This window comes from Neodiprion lecontei, chromosome 6 (assembly GCF_021901455.1).
Source record: "Neodiprion lecontei isolate iyNeoLeco1 chromosome 6, iyNeoLeco1.1, whole genome shotgun sequence".
In the NCBI taxonomy this organism is placed as follows: domain Eukaryota; kingdom Metazoa; phylum Arthropoda; class Insecta; order Hymenoptera; family Diprionidae; genus Neodiprion; species Neodiprion lecontei.
In genome coordinates, this window is record NC_060265.1 from 2119867 (window position 1) to 2136145 (window position 16279).

A 16279-nucleotide genomic window follows, 5' to 3' on the forward strand; every position below is an offset into this window, starting at 1 on the left:
CATTCAAACTATTTCGTTAAAATATACGTCAATTTCGTAACATATGTATACGTATCTAGCATATATATATATAACTTATAACGTACATTACGAGCGTTCCAAGAAGAGTTCAAACAATAATTTATGTCAGTGTCAAATACAGATGTTGGAGAAATAATATATAAGCGTAAAATAATTATTGATGCAATGGATGTACAAATTTGCAAACATAATATTCGACGAACTTTAACGGAAAATCACCTAGGATTTAATATTTTTCAGCTCGTCACAAATTTTCGTATATCCTTTTCGGTGACTGACGCGTAAAGATATATTGTTACATTGTAGCTTATAACATTATTTGCACAACGGTGATCGCTCGATTAAGATATTAGAAGGCAATTATAGTTTAAAACCTGCTTCTAGATGGTAGAATTCTGCCAAAAGGTGTAAGAAATCGAAAAAAAAAAATGTGGTCGAAGATACTAGGTGACGAAGAAGAAAAGATCAAACTATTCAAAAGCGGACTATCGTTTTTAGCATTTTTAGGAAAAATTTTACAATCAAGATGCCTGTATAAATAACGAACCTGAAAGTTTTCTCACAGTGACAAGCCGCATACGGGCTCCGAGTAATAAGATAAAAACAATTACGACCGTGCACCTTATTATAATTTCTATGATAAACGAGTCGGAAACCCCTCGACATGGAACAGATGACAGTGCATTTGATACGCCCAAACATTCTTCTCGGCTTCTCGAGGGAACAAAACGCGTCCGACGTACGCGCTGCGTTCCCGTGCATTTAAAAAAGCCCAACTCTCTCATGTCGTGTAAGAATGGAGTATAGGACGGGCCGTCTATACATCGTCGATGTATCAACCGGCCAGCAGCGGAGCGTATACAAAATTATAAAGTATTAGATACCTATAAATTTCATTATTTTATGACTGTATAATTTTACTCTTTTTCTTCGGTTAGTTTGATTTTTAATTATATTTCTTTCGACCGTTTTATTTACAAACCGCGACGTTCGATCGACGAAATTGCTACTTTTCGACCGCTAATAACCCTCCGCAATTTTGTATGTAAAAATGAAAAAAAAAAATTGAAAAAAAAAAAAAAAAACGAGAAAAGAATGTTTAAATAACAACTAATATTCTCACGGTGCTGCAGCGCACGTGTAGCGAAAAATCCTCGGTTCATATTCACAAGTTTAAAAAATGCCACTGATCGATCCGAAGCACATTCCATATAATTCAATACCAACGGAAAGGTTAATTTCGCGGCAAAACTCGTTCTGCACGACGCGGATCATCGACTCGATATCTTTTTATTTCCATAATTTATTATCAAACATATTTTTTATCCCTCCCTCTGTATTCAACTTTACTTTGTTTTGCCTTCAATGACATTTATCGGTATATACACGTATAATATAGTCAATATTAATTGAGAGGATACAAAGTTGCAGAAAAGAAATGAAGAAACAGAAGGGAGGAAGGGGGGGGGGGGGGGGTAGAGAGAGAGAGATAGAAAGGAATTCTTCAAATATTCTGCCCATAAAACGAACAGAGAAATATTACCGCGGTCAACAAGTTCGCTCAACACACGCTGCAGGCTGCAATCGTATGTATACATAGTATATATACATACATCTGTTTACTGTAATACCTATTTGTATATTTATGGAACGAAGGCGTCCGAGTTTATCTGCGATTTTTCCGGATGAGGATTAAAGATAGGAAAAAAGACGTCCACTTCCGGTCTGCGGGCGCGTTCCGATCGCTTTATCTCCCCCTCACTTTCCGCCACTGCAATCCGAGTGAGAAGATTCCTTAAACGGTTCCGCCGAAAAAAGATGTAGAATTAACCAAGCGAAAGAATCGGGCCGAGGAACAGTGTAGAAAACAGGCAGCCCTTTAAACACCCGAGTTCGAGAACTCGAAGAGCGAAGGTTTTGTGTTTCCCGTCATTCGACGTGGCCGGAGAGAAATCTGCCCTCGACGCGTACTCTTCGGCGCAGACAGGCCGCTCCGGGACTCCAGAAAACGAGTCTTGAACCACACCCGAAACAACGTCGGGGGGAAATTCCGGAGGAATTCAGATGCCGACGCGTCTCGTATTTTCGAATTTAATACACCCGACGCCGGAGCATCGCCGCGAGTTTACCGCTACTTTGCACCGTTGCACAGATTTGCACAGGAAACGCGCGATTTTCGCAAATTTTCAAACTTTTTACACCCAGGCGTGTAACGGAAAAACCGAACGGACGTTTGACAAAAGTACAAGGAGGACGACGAAAGTGTACAATGGAAGACCTGGGTGAAATCCGAAAGGAGAGAAAACGGGACAAGGGCTGCAGGTCTCAGGCAGAGACGGCGCTTAGCGTTTAAATTTATTGCAAAGGACAAAGCTCGTTAGGGGAGAAAAACATTCCTCTCCTTGAAAACGCCATTTTCCAAGAACGAACGAGAAAAAAACGGGCCCTTATTTCTTCGACGACCGCTTCACTAACCGCGGCGACTGGTCCCTGCATAGTAGAACTCCTTGGGAGGGATTTAACTGTGGGAAAGGCAAGCATACCTATTCCACGGTCCTCCATAATCTATCGGCGATTTCTTTGACACCCTGAAAGTGTTAAAACCCAAGGAAGGAAATATCTGTACACGAATTGTACCGTTGTACGCGACTCGACGAGGCTAACTCACACTATCCTTAATTTGCGGACCGCTATTGTTACTCGAATTTTCCTAATACACTTTCTAATTCGCCGTGACGGAATTTACCGAGAGGAGGAATTTAGAGAGAGAGAGAGTGAGAGGCCTTTATTTAACAATGTCGTGGAGCGATGAGCCCCCCAAGGACAACTCCGATGTACGAGAAAGTACATAAAAGATATAAACATTTAAAACAAAGTATATAATAAATTCGAATTAATAGAAAATAGAGGATATCCAAAAAAAAAAGAAATAGGAAATAAGGCATGAGGCATGAGTGCTTTTCATTTAATTGGAAGAAGTTCTTAGGCTGTCTAGACAATTTCGCAGTTTTGACTTAAAGGTATCTGTAAAAGATGACTCCTGAATGGAGATAGGCAACGAGCTCAACAGACTAGAAGCAGACACCAGAAACTGCTGACAAAAATACCAATTCGCCAGAAATGTAGCGAGGACATTGAACAAAGAAAATATCAAAAAGAAATGTCCCCAACAGCTGAAGGGAGCCATCCAAGCGTACGTAATACGGGCTGATATGTTCAGATTTTCGGACGTCAAATATGAACGTAACACAAGAGTTAAAGGCACGCTGTAGCTTGATTTCCAAACCAGAAGGAGGAGAATATAAGACAAGGATCAACCATTGTAGAATCACGCACTACGTTTTCAACGTTTCACGTCTCTGCAGTGAAATTCAATTTTTGTCGGGTCGAAATCATCATATTCATATAATATATACTTAGTTTTCGCAAGCTCCTGAGAAAAGCGTATAAATTTTCAAAACGTAGTTGCAAATCACCGTAATTTTCAATTGAAAGAAGGTGAAATCACAAAGAATATGACTCTTTACTTCTGTACAACCGAATTTAAACTCTGATTCAGTCTCCTCGACAAGTATTATACTTAATTTCGTTTTGCAAACGGTATTATAATTTTTTCGTTGACAGTGTAACCGACGGAAATAGATTCTTGTGATAGCATATTACAAAATAGATCGAAAAACCTTTGCTTGTGCGTGAGGGTAAAAATTGAAGTAAAGGTAAAGAGAAATTCTTTGTTTTTCTTTTTCAAAAGTGAAAGTCGTACGTGAGGTTGAAAACATGCCCCGCGTATAGTTCGTTCCAAATATTTGATTTTCCTGTGTCCGTCAGTCGGAGTCTCCATGGGATTCTGGGACAAGTGTATGTAAGTCGGCACGGGTACGTTGGGTTCCACCTTGCACTTCGTATCCCCGGGTTCTTCCTCTCCCCCGTGTATTTCTTTTCTCCTGCTTCTTCATCTTCCCTGAATGTTTTAAATATTTTAAGCACGCATGTACACTGGTCGTGTATCGCGTTCCCCGGGGGACGACGACGTTATACGACGAGTGGACGTTCAATATTTGAGACCTAGGGTAAACAGGCGCCGCCGCCGCCGCTGCCGCCATTCGTCCGACGAGGATATCACGCGCCGCGTTCCCCCTCGAATGCCATAAAAATTGTCCTATAAGTAAAAAAGTTGAAGCACCGGTAAGTCCCGAGGAAAACAAAAACGCGTATTGTTTCTTCGGTCCGGCAATCGTGATTTTTCGAAAATCTCGGACCATTTTTTCCCACCAAAACTGTACAACACGCAATTTTCACGAGGTTCTTCTATACCTGGATCCCGCACAGACTTCCCGGAATGCGGAGGAGAATCATCCCCCAAAAGTGGCCGACTCCCAAACCTGCCGGGCTCATATTTCTTCGTCAGCCGGTTTCGCGCAGCTCATCGTCAGCAGCGGTATCTCGATGCGTCCAATTCTTATACCCTCTTCATAGGCACCCATAACGTTCAGCGCGTGAAGGTCTCACCGCCTTGTTACCGCCGCCCTCCCGCGACGGCCGGGGAGTCGAAAGAGCCGAAGACGAGGCGAGGGAGCCGGACGTGGAATGAGTCTGCTGCTTTCGTCCCGGAGGTGCGAGCGAGACGGAGGAGGGAACGAAAGAGCAAATTGAACTCCGTGGCCCAAAGGCAAGAAAAATAAAGGGGCGGCTGGTCGGTAATTTAGCCTTTATCAGAACTTTGCCGCGATACTCCTTGTACGTTACATGTGTGCGTTCCTCGACGTCGCGCTCGCCACGGGCTCCCTGCGAGAGGATCACCCACCACCACCACCTGAAGCCTCGTCTCTTCCTTCGCTCACCGCCGGCACTTCGTGCGGCATATGTACCTAAATTCATATTGACCAAGGCTGCGGTGCGTCTTCCTCATCCGTGTCGATGATCGTTCCTCCTCCACCGAGCGCAATCAATTACAATCATTCGTTGCTAAGTTTGTTTCTGCGACAACCGCATACACCGTGTTCAACATTAGTTGCACCGGTCAGTAAGAATTTTGAGTCTGGGTTCTAGATGTAAAATTTCGATTTCTTCCACGTAACTAGTGAATGAAAATATAGTTTTAATATATAAAGTTTGTTTTTGTAGAAACCAGAACGATGTTTCGGAGTTTAAGGAAGATTACCTATTTTATCAAACATTTATTGTAGATAACGGTTGAACAGACTTCGGTTTTGCATTTAAATCAGTGTCGTTCAAGAATAATAATTAATAATAAACTGAAAATGTAAAAGAATTGATAAACAAAGTTTAAAAATTAATATTTTTCGTACTTCTTATATTTTCGTACGGACTTTCTCGTATCAAACCCCAAACGTAATCTCCCCTCATGCTCTCATTAAACTGCCCCTGATAACGTTAATAACGATAAAGTCCATCGCATCTTGGTGAAAACGTTTTCCCTTTTCTTTCTCACAGGCACCCATATTAGCTATCAACCAAAAACTTGAAGACTTATTTATCACTGTAATAAAGATAAAAACAAAATTCATAAGCAATAAACAAAGGTTTTCCATTTTTATTCGATGCATAGAATCGAAATTTACTTATCTCAACAGAAACTCGAGAATTTTTTGTTTTTTAGTCGACTCGTGTTATCCATTGATCAGAAATATCGTCGAGCTGCCGGCAGAACCAACGTTCCTCACGTAGGTGTGTAGACGTTAGTTTCGGAGCTTTTCGTTTCTCCAAGTTTCACAAATTGCACGAATCGCGTTTCTGACCTTTGCCCTGCACCACCGCAACCTGCGCGTGGTCGATTTCCTCAACGATTTGAACGAGGAACGGTCGTAACGGTTTTCGGCATTTCCCGGAGGTAACGAAGGGGGTATGAAGAGTAAACGCGGCGTAGGTCGTAATTAATATTCTCATTTGGATAACGACGGCTGGGTTTTATTGCATAGACACAAACGTTACGGTACGCAAGACGGCGTGCACGAAGAAATGAGTCAGCTTTTGGTAGGCACAATCAACTCGGCCTGTGGAAGACGCGTGACGTCGTCTGTAAGTTTAAGATAATGGTTGTGGATATGTTTTGAGCGGTTGCGCGTGCGTCGAGCATGGGAAAAGGCCAACAGATTCATTGACTCCTGGGTCCGTCAGCCGCGTTCCGTGTATCTCCTCGCCTTGTTCGTCTTCGTCGTCGTCAGGGTTAGGGTTAGGGTCTCGTTAGATTGGCGTCTTCTCCCCCGGTTAAACAAGTTTTATTACTTTCAAACTAATTGTTTCCCTTCCACCGTCCTATTTATAGACCTCGTCATCCTTTTCCTTCTTCTTCTTCTTCTTCTTCTGCTTCACGTAATTCCTGTCGCACCACCACCCTTACTCCTGCTGCATACTCCGAATTGAGCAATTAACTCCGTCTCCCGTATGCGGCTCATTTGTGTATACCTAGACGCTGCATTTTATATTGTTAATTATAAATATGCCGGACGTTTAGTCGGTTGTTGAAACTCGTATTAACGAATTACGTAAATTGACGCCTTTCCCTGTAGAGATCTTCCACCATACATGGCTTGTTCGAAATTGCCGCGGGATCGCTGCACATGCCAGGCATCACGGGGTTCTTCACTGTAGCACGTAACTTCGAGGTCTTCGAAGTAGAATTCCTCCTACAAATCCACAAGAAGTATTTACCTCACGGCGCTGACTGATTATAAACCTGGTTATGTCTGCCGTAAGTCCTTCGTTCTTCAAAAATACTTAAACATCTACGTATATTTCTATGCGACAAGTGTAATACCCGAAACAAACGCTAAACAATCAGCATCATTGGAACGCGGAGTGAAACGTTTAACGCGAAGGAACGACAGTTTAATGTTTAACGAGAGAGTTTTATAATCACGACAGAAAATTGGACATTTGACCGGCCGCAAGTCCGACGTTATGTACACGTCGTCAACTAAAACTAACACATGGACGCGTGTTTATGCTCGTTGCTGTTACGGACGGCGGAGGATCGGGGGACGGAGAGACGTGCAATTTCGCGAATTGTACGCCTCGAGCAACTCGAGTTCTCCACCATGGCGAGCGAAGCCGCGGATGAAGACAAAAGGAGAATGAACACGTACACTCGGACTGCCGCTGTCGCTGGGAGACGCGAACGGAGAAGCCGATCCGAAGAACGACAAAGGTCAGCTTCGAGGGCGAATCCGCGTCTCGGGTCCGTCCTTAATTAAGCTCGCGACAGCTCTTTCCTACATGCGAAACGTGAGAACGCGATTCCTCGAGGGAGGGCGCCATGTTGTAACCCACGGCGCCGAGGCCCAAGATCGACGTGCGCCACAGTCCGATGGAATTGGTTTCCAAACGTAGTCGAGGAAATGTTGAAATCTGAAAGGAATTAGCAAACTCGGAGTATCGTTCGGTAAAGCGACGCTTTACTTTACGTTTCGACATCCGTTACGCGACGGTTCTCTCCCACGCGTTCGTGATTTGTCTGTGAACAACATGCGACAGGGGTCGGTAGTTGAGAATGGTCTTGTAGAAAACGGTGGCGTCATGGAAAACCGTCCGAATGATGGATCGAGAGAGAAGTCGAAGAGCGGAGGAGTGCCGACGACAGGAGGGGAAGAACGGAAGAGGGACACAACGAGGCGATTCGAAAGAGCACCGCCGCTATCAGCACCACTGCACCACCTACGCCCTCCGCGCGCACGCGGTGTATAACCGTTGGAATATTTTGATAGGCTCGGAACGGAGTTGCTTCGTTATCAGTCCCTCGGTATCGAGGGGAGAAATTTAAGGCCAAACGAACGCCTTTCCTCTCCTCACCGTATCAACTCATCCGTGAACGTCCGGCCTTGATATCGGCTGACCTTTGTCGGGCGCACTTCCGACCTGTCCCATAGACAGCGGCCGAACTCGACCGGAAAACGCGCCAACGGAGGGGAATCTCTGATTTCAACGGCAGTTGGTACGGGCGGCACAAGAATGATTCCATTTCGGGGCCCCGGCTGACGAGCCGGAGAGGAAAAATGAGCCTGCAGTCTGGGTCCCGCGCTCTTTATTTTCTCCGGACAATCAGTCGGCGGGTCCGGTTCGGAGGGCCCGAAGGACCTCCACGACGTGTCCAGGGAGGTCCTGCGCGTTCGGCCGACTCTCCTCCCTCTCCTGCGTCGACTCGCCGTCTCTCTTGTTCCGCGTGGTGTTTGGAGATGGCTGGATGGTTGGTCGGTCGTTGTGCGGCGGCGGTGGCCCGGCAACCGGGACTCGCAGGACCATCACACAACCCCGTAAGCCGGTCGGCCCGTAGGACCGCATTCCTTCCCGGCTGCACGGACGCGCGGTTAGACCGTGGGGGCAAGGCAGGCGGAAGATGGAGGCGGGATGAGAGTGCGGTGCGGTGCGGCAGCTACGAGAGGTCCTGGAGGAGCTGCCGGGATATAGAGGAGCGACGCGAGGCACGCTCGCCTAATTAAAACGCGTTTCGGGAAGTTCGCGGAACCGTCGGACTTGCCGGAGAAAAGGCATAAAAAAACCCATGGCGAGAAGAAGAAATTGGGGAGGTGCGGTGAAAAACTCTTCCAACCGATCGCGGCGATCGAATGATTGTCAATCACCACGTACGTAATCCAGATCAGGTTTTGTATCGATCCGGGGTATTTAGCGTAACTACCTGGATGTTTTGCTCCTATGCATCATGGGACTTGTTTCATCTCAGCGGCGGCATTTATGGCGCGCTGGGTCAAGCGCCTCTGGGTTATGTCAGTTCTTTTCTTACGAACCCCGATCTTGTTACGGACTCGTCGCCTTGTTTTGATCACTTCTTTCGAAGATTCCGTCCACCCGATAGGGCTTATCTTCGTCTCTCTGTCCTTCCCCCGTCCACCTTTCTTCCTTCCTTCTCGATCTCCTCCTCGCATCGATATACTTCTTCTTACGCAATGTATGCTTTCGGTATTCGCCGATGATACATCTGCATTTAATACGGCAGCTTCGCACCTAACTTTACCTTCACGCACGGTATGAAGTCGAAATCAGATATCCTGCGATAATCAATTTTCATACCTTATTCTTGCGATTATTTATACCCCGTGTTATCTTCTGGCTTCGCCGGTATCCAGTATCTGAGTTCAGCATCGCAATACAGTCGCTGTTCAAGTAACAGATACCCATCCCTTTTGCGCAGCAGGGTTTAAATTTCTTTCATCCATTTTCCTATCGTCTTGACGTTAATGACAAGTCAAACATTTTGCCTTTATTGTGTTTTCGCCATACGTTCACGAAGTATACGCGATTCCCGTGAAGCCAGTCGCGGGAAAGTGTTCACAGCGGAATGATGTCTGGTCGAAAAATCAAGTTCACCCGTATACAATTATCGTTTTAAACAGAAAATAATTACCCAATAGAAAAGATCACGACATTTCTCGAGAAAATTCAAGATTGATTTTACGACGTGTGTCACGAAGGCTCGAGATGTATGTACACATCCATTTGGTATGTTTGAAGATCCTTCGAATCTTCTTAAAACTCCGTAGGTACAGTACCTCTTTCACGCGATGCTGGAGTACTCTTTTATTATTTCTTTCCTTCCTCCACATCACGCTCGCAGTCGTCCAGGGACGCAACGTATTTTATTTCTTATACACCCGACAAAAAAGCTCTTTCTCACGACAATTATCACGGCAATTATCACCGTTCAGGGAGACACTGGCGTTCAAGTTGGCACCTTTCATAACCACAAGAATACATTCCCATTACTGCAACACCTCCGAGTACCTACCTACTTGTTTGATGCTCAGGTAGCTGTGCAGCATTTCACGAAACTTGCGACAAACTCTTTTCACGAACCATAAAACCAAGATGTATAAAGACACTCGCCGCGGAGGCGGTCGTAGTCCTTGTGCCTCCTCAGCCTTGCACCTTTATATCTATTTCCGAGACAAAGAGCGAATAATTTCGCCTAGCATTGAATGAGGATCCACCGTCTGCGCGCATAAATTTTCCGGTCACCGAGGCACCGATTTTCAGCCTCGCCTCATCCGCTGCGCCGGTATATTCCGCATGTTTGTCGCTGAGCGCCCAGACAATTGAATACACATTCAAGCTTGTAACAGTTTGCATAATTCGAGAATACCTCCGGGCGGTTTCCCACCGCCTCTGACGATCCGGTTGGTCCAGCGGACGAGGAGGATCCGGCGTAGGTGGTTCTCCGGCAAGCCTGGGTCTCGATCCCTCTAATCCCTGCGTCTCCTTGGGGGGCGCAGGAGATCATCGGGACACGGAGAGCAAGGATCGACGAAAAACTGATCGACAGATTATCGGCGATCGTGGATCATCGCGGTCGGCGTCTGATTCTTGGCCAATAAAGGGAGAAACGAGCCTGACGGAGATTCCAGGAAGTATTTCCATAAATCAAAGCACCGCGGCACCAGCAGCACGCCCTGCACACCTAGACGAACCCAGGCATGCAAGGTTTGCCACCGTTGCCACTACCTACCATCGGGGCTGTAAACGTGAAACGTGATGTTTTACGACTCTCTTCCCCTGTGCCAACGTGGAGTGCCGCACTTCTCGGTCTCACTCCCCCTCCGTGTATCTCGCTCTCTCTCTCTTTTACAATTAGAGAAGCGCGGTCTGCGCAGCGAGAGGAAAGAAGAAGTAACCCAAGGCAAGAAAAGCGACTGACGTCTGACAACGATTATAGTTAAATTGCTGTCCGTGAATATTTCCTTTCCTCCGCTTCTTTCTTTCTTCTTCGTTTTCCATCCGTTTCCACACGCCCGCCCCGTTAAAACTCCCAACAACGCGTTGGCTTATTAACGATATTATATACGATCGGCAAATCCCGTCGTCGTCGTCGTCGTAATAGTTTCATATTTTTTTTATTATTTATTTTTTTTTTTTTTCATTCCCACAGTAAGTAAAGCGTCGCGAGGATGGTTGAGCTCAGTGCGCCAGGAGCGCAGTGAATCACCTTGCGAAGGTGGGACGAGAGGCGAGTTTGCCGCGATGCTGTGGAGCAGATCGAGTGTGCGAGCGGGATGCCAGTTTGTCTGTGTATATGGACCGCATACCACGTCCTCAGCCTCCTTGTCTCACAGCTCGAAGCTGCTCTCTCGGCGCGCGGCGTGCCTGCAGACCTTTAAACCCATCTATGTGTAAAGATTCGCTATTTATGGTCCAGGAAGGCAGACGGCCGAGGAGCCAGACCGCGACGACGCAAAGCGACAAGGACACTCGTTCAGGAATAGAATTCTCCTCCTTAGTCCCGCGAAAGTTCAAAGCTTCTATAATCGGTTTTTACCACAACCGTACGAATACTCGCCAGATCCGCGCTGCAGGGTATTGCAGGTAGGTATAAACTCGACGCCAGACTTTCCGCCTCAATTTAACCGGTCCACTTTTTTACCTCATGCTCAACGATTTCTGCTGCACCAAACTCATCGGTCTTCGCTTCGTGCCGCAGAGTAGACGCACATTCTCTACACTTGACTTTGTTTTTCCAGAAACTCTACCCAATCGTCGGTGCAAGGATTTTGGTCCCAGATACTGTTGTAGAAAATGAAAAGACCGAATTACACGGATCCAAGTGTTCAGCCGTACGTTCCCGGTGGTTCGGTGTCTGCGCAACCCGTTAATCGAGGATGGAAAAAGCCTCTTGAAGATGTAGAGACGCTCGGTATTTCTTCCTGTTGATAAAGCCAAAGGACCGAGTTTGAGAACAGTCGATGACCACCTTGTAGAAAAACAGTCGGTTGACGAGAAAGCTACATCAGGAGGCTCGATCTTTTATACACTTTTATACGCGGTATACAATCGCGTTGAGTTCGATAATCGAGATAACGTCGACGAGCCAGGAGTCTTGCAAGCCGATCGTCGTTGTTATGTCATCAGATTATTTCTATATAACGACGTATAGAGCAGGGCTTGCACAGCAACCACATTTATAAAACGCAAATACACGTCACTACACCATATGCAATTTAATAAACAATATGAAACATTACCGTTAGGGAAAATTCAACTTCGGAAACATCGGACTGACCAAAGGACACTGTTTATGAGCCACGTAACATAAACCTACTAGAATGAGACAGGAGCCTTCATTGCCAACGTCTGTTCGGCAAGATCAAGACCTTCTAATTCCCTACCGAGAAAGTGAGGCACGCACGTTCGAAACAAGCATCCCCGGTAAACAGAAGAGGTTTTTAGCCAATGACAATTTGAATATGTTGAAACGATCAACCATTAGCAACATTCCCTACTACATCCAAAAGTAGCATGTTTCATAACCTTGTATCCAGGGACAGAACAAAATTACGTATCGAACAGAAAAGATATCGTAATATTCAAAGTTCAAACTATTCCCAGAAATTTAATTAGGCACGGGAAGTGAGTGAAGACAGGATAGAACATTTTTCGTCAGAAGCCACTTCAACCCAACAGTTGAAGCGTATTCGCGCGCACACAAACACATACAAGAGTCACAGTCGATCGACTAGGACGACCTAAGAACACGAAGAGAAAAATCGATTAAAGAGTATCGTGAAGGGATAAAGAAAGTAGCAGATAGGTATGCATCCGAAAGAAGGATGACTATGTCGTAACGATGGCGACCGTCCGCGACCAGAATCACCGGGCATAACGAACCTGCACCGGTTTGATTCTATCGAACAAGTCGTAATTGTATCGACATCCGCGAAACATTCCAGCGAGAAGATCGTCGTTGAACCGGATTCGGGCAAAACGATGATGCGATTCAAAACGGCCTAACTCGGAGTGTAGGTGAGCGTGCGTGGTGACGGTTGGCTGTACTCCTGATTCAAGTTCCGTCCGAAGATAACCGAGCGTCGTGCCGAGCGGAGCCGAAACGAACGCGAACGGTTTGAATTTGAACGTTGAAGCGATGGAGAGTCGTATCCGTGAGTGCGCTCCTCTCCTTGTGTTGCGCATGTAAATAACGAACGCGCAACAGACTCGTCGACGAAGACGCTGCTGCTGCAACGGTCGTCCTCTCGTCGCCGGTCTGATCAAGGAATCCTCTCAGCTCGGCGCAGCGCTAGATCGTTTTCATAATTGGCAGGTAAGCAATTCGGTCTTTTCCTCCTGATGCGGACCCGCCTTCGTCCTCGTCCTCGTCTTCCTTCGCCCCTGCAGCGTCGAGAGTCACGTACATACCGGGGCCCCGAGTCCTCGAGGACCTGGAGCCCACCAAGGACTTCTTCACCGCAGGAGGATGCCCCCACCGCGAGGTCCCTGGCTCTGGGACCTTCCTCTTCTTCTTCTCTCCCCGACTCTCTCGATCCACCGTTTCCCATCGCTTCTTCTCGTTGTGGCGGCGGTGCCGACGAAACATCCTTTAATATCTCTTGCCGCCCTCTCTTCGCCCGTCTAGCCGGGCGCCGCTCCTCCCGCCCTTCCTCCCCCTTTCCTCCTTCTCTCTCTCTCTCTCTCTTTCTTAAGCTGCTATGCGCCTCCTCGCCGCACGGAGGAGAGGGCCTATTCTCCCGTGAACCGCACTCCTTTCTCGATACCATCTCTTGATGGAATGCCTTCTGCGCGGCGAGACTCGAGTAGTAGTACTGGACCGTACAGGTATACCTACACCTACCTGCCGCTGCCAACGCCGCCGACCAAGACCAGGTTGTGGTTGTGTTATACCCACCGTGTTGCATACAATCTGGTGTGAGGAATTAACGGATCACCTCGTGATCCGCGGTGAAAAATGATTAGAGATCATTTTCGAACATAGGTACATATACGTGCACGAGCATGGCGGCGAGTTCATAAAGATATATACGCTTTTCGTTAAACCTCTTCTCCGCAATCACTTTTCCTCAATCGTAACTTTACAGGATAACATTTAATGGTACAGTATACTCGAAAACCGCATATCAATGGCGAACCGTTCAAAATGTCTCAAACACCATGCTTCGCAAGATTGCGACGACGATGTTGAACGGTGCATCCGTCAATCGACCAGAGCATCGACATCACCGGTCATTTTTGCTTCTCAAAATAATGCGACCCGTAGCTCTCTCGAGACGAGCGACTGGCTAAATCTCCATATAATTCGCGGAGCTCGTCGTCGTGTCCGCGCGCGTGTTGTGTCCCACAGTGTCATTCTCTCTCTATCTCTCTCTTTTCCTCTCTCTCTCTGTCTGGCCGTGACAGTCGCTATGCAGCAACTAGACCAGTCATCCGTGTCACGAACCTCTTTACGTACCTAGCTTCGAGGGCGGGAATAAATCGGAGAAGCCGGTGCGGCTTGGTGGGAGATAGCGCGACCTTAACCTTCCGATTTGATCTCGTCGGCGCGGGACCTTCGAAGTTTGACGATCGCGAGCAGCGCGTGAGTCGAATAACGCTCCACCACCGGCGGGAAGCGAGAGGGAGAGAAAAAGAGAGGAAGAGAGATAAGGATACTCTCTGGAATGGATTACTATATTTCGGCCTCCACGGACCGCCTTTGAGCTCGGCTCTCATATACTTACATATGCACCTACTTCTTCTACCGTAGAAACTTATGACGTAGTACATATACAAGACCACCAAGTAAATTCAGGGCTGTACCAAAGCATCTCTCTACCCAGTGTTCAAAGTTGCTACATTTTCAGTTTAGCGGTACTATCGCAAAAGGTATCAAGAACCAACTCCAACCTCGTTCAAAAGAGAAGTACTATCAACTCAATCGTGAATCCTTTAGGTTCGTTTCTTCGAAATTCACGAACTATCCAATAAATATGAACAAATCTAGCATTTCACCGGTCAGTTATCAATAATCCCTCGTTAATATTGGCTTCAGTTCCGCACGCTCGGAGCAGTAACTCACACGTGGCACGCAAACGACGCAAATTAGAATGTACGGTTTACATCCTCTTCAAGTCGCATAAAATTAAATTTTCCCAGACATACGCGTAGATCACATTCCGGGATGATACAGGAATGACGGAATGAAATTATCCGAAAGCGAAATAGGAATCGAAAAGCTTCGCGTAAACTTCCGCATCATTTCCACGATTCGACGGGCCAAACGACAACCGAGGGGAGAGAGTTGCACCCCGTATTACCAAGAGGAGTATTGGGAGAAGGAATCGGTCAAAGGATAGAGGGAGCCGCATTCCTCTCTCACCGTGCATCGGAGGCCGGGTGGTTTCGAAGTCCCAAGGCAACGCCGGCCGCTGATATCTTCATCGTATCATAACTCGAACACACGAGAGCGGCGCGTTGTCGTTGTGCGTCTGTAACACAAATAGGAGGAGGCGTCCGGAGGTGTGTAGGTGGAGAGGCAGCGAGATAGCGTGCCTCCGCCACCGCCTCCACCTTCGCCACTGCTTCGGACGCAATAAAAAGAACCTCCGTAAAGCAACCCTCCGCGACGACGCGCTTATCGTACAAGCGAGAAGAGTACGGAGCAAAAGGCGAGAGAGGACGAGAAGAAGAAGGACTCCGACTCGTCCTGCCGGTTTTGTCTTCTAACGGTTACATACCTCTATATCTCTCGCTACCACACGCGTACAACTTCACCTGCGTCATAGACGAGCATCTTTTCTATTAGGTAAACGCGCACCTCTGCTTTCCTAGACAGTCTATGGGTACGTCTTTACTTGCGGAGCACGGACGCGGCGCGAGACTCTACCGAGTCTCCTAACTCCTCCCATCCTCGCGATGCATCTCGGCGAGCATTCACCGCGTCACGCGACTATGTGACAGTTGAAAAATCCTCCTAATTAATTGTAATCGTGCAGCGGGGACTCTGCAGCAGGTCGGATTAAATCCTCCGGGGAAATTGAAACGGTCCCATCCTCCTCCCGTCGTTAACCAAATCCAGTGTCATAAAAGCTCGGCATAGTCGACGTCGATTTTTCAACTCGACTATTTAAACCTCCACCACCACCTTGCATATTCTCAAAGCCTTGTTTTTCCTTTTCTGTACCTTCTTTTTCACGGTTTATTATTACCGTTGTTGTTGTTGTTGTTATTATTATTATTATCATTGTTGTTGTTGTTATTATCACTATTTTTCTGTCATTTCAATGCCTCCTACTTTTATGTCCTTTGTTGCTTTGGTTTCTATTCTATCCGCTGTTTGAAAGTTTAAATACCTTCTCCGGACGATTTCACTGCACACGCATACTCATACACGTGTATGGTAGGTGTGTATTACTGCATACCATCGCATATCTGTAGTATACCTGACATTCAACTATGCAAATTGTGTAAATATTTGAGTACACTCAGATCGCGTATGGTAAATTTGGGTAAATTAATGGTTTTA

General features: G+C 46.6%; 1 protein-coding gene across 1 annotated transcript in view; it reads right to left on the bottom strand.

Moving 5' to 3' along the window:
• LOC107219547 (G1/S-specific cyclin-D2) overlaps positions 1-16279 on the bottom strand; it is a 121728-nt gene that overhangs the window by 43866 nt on the left and 61583 nt on the right. The gene's annotated exons all lie outside the window — the stretch shown is intronic.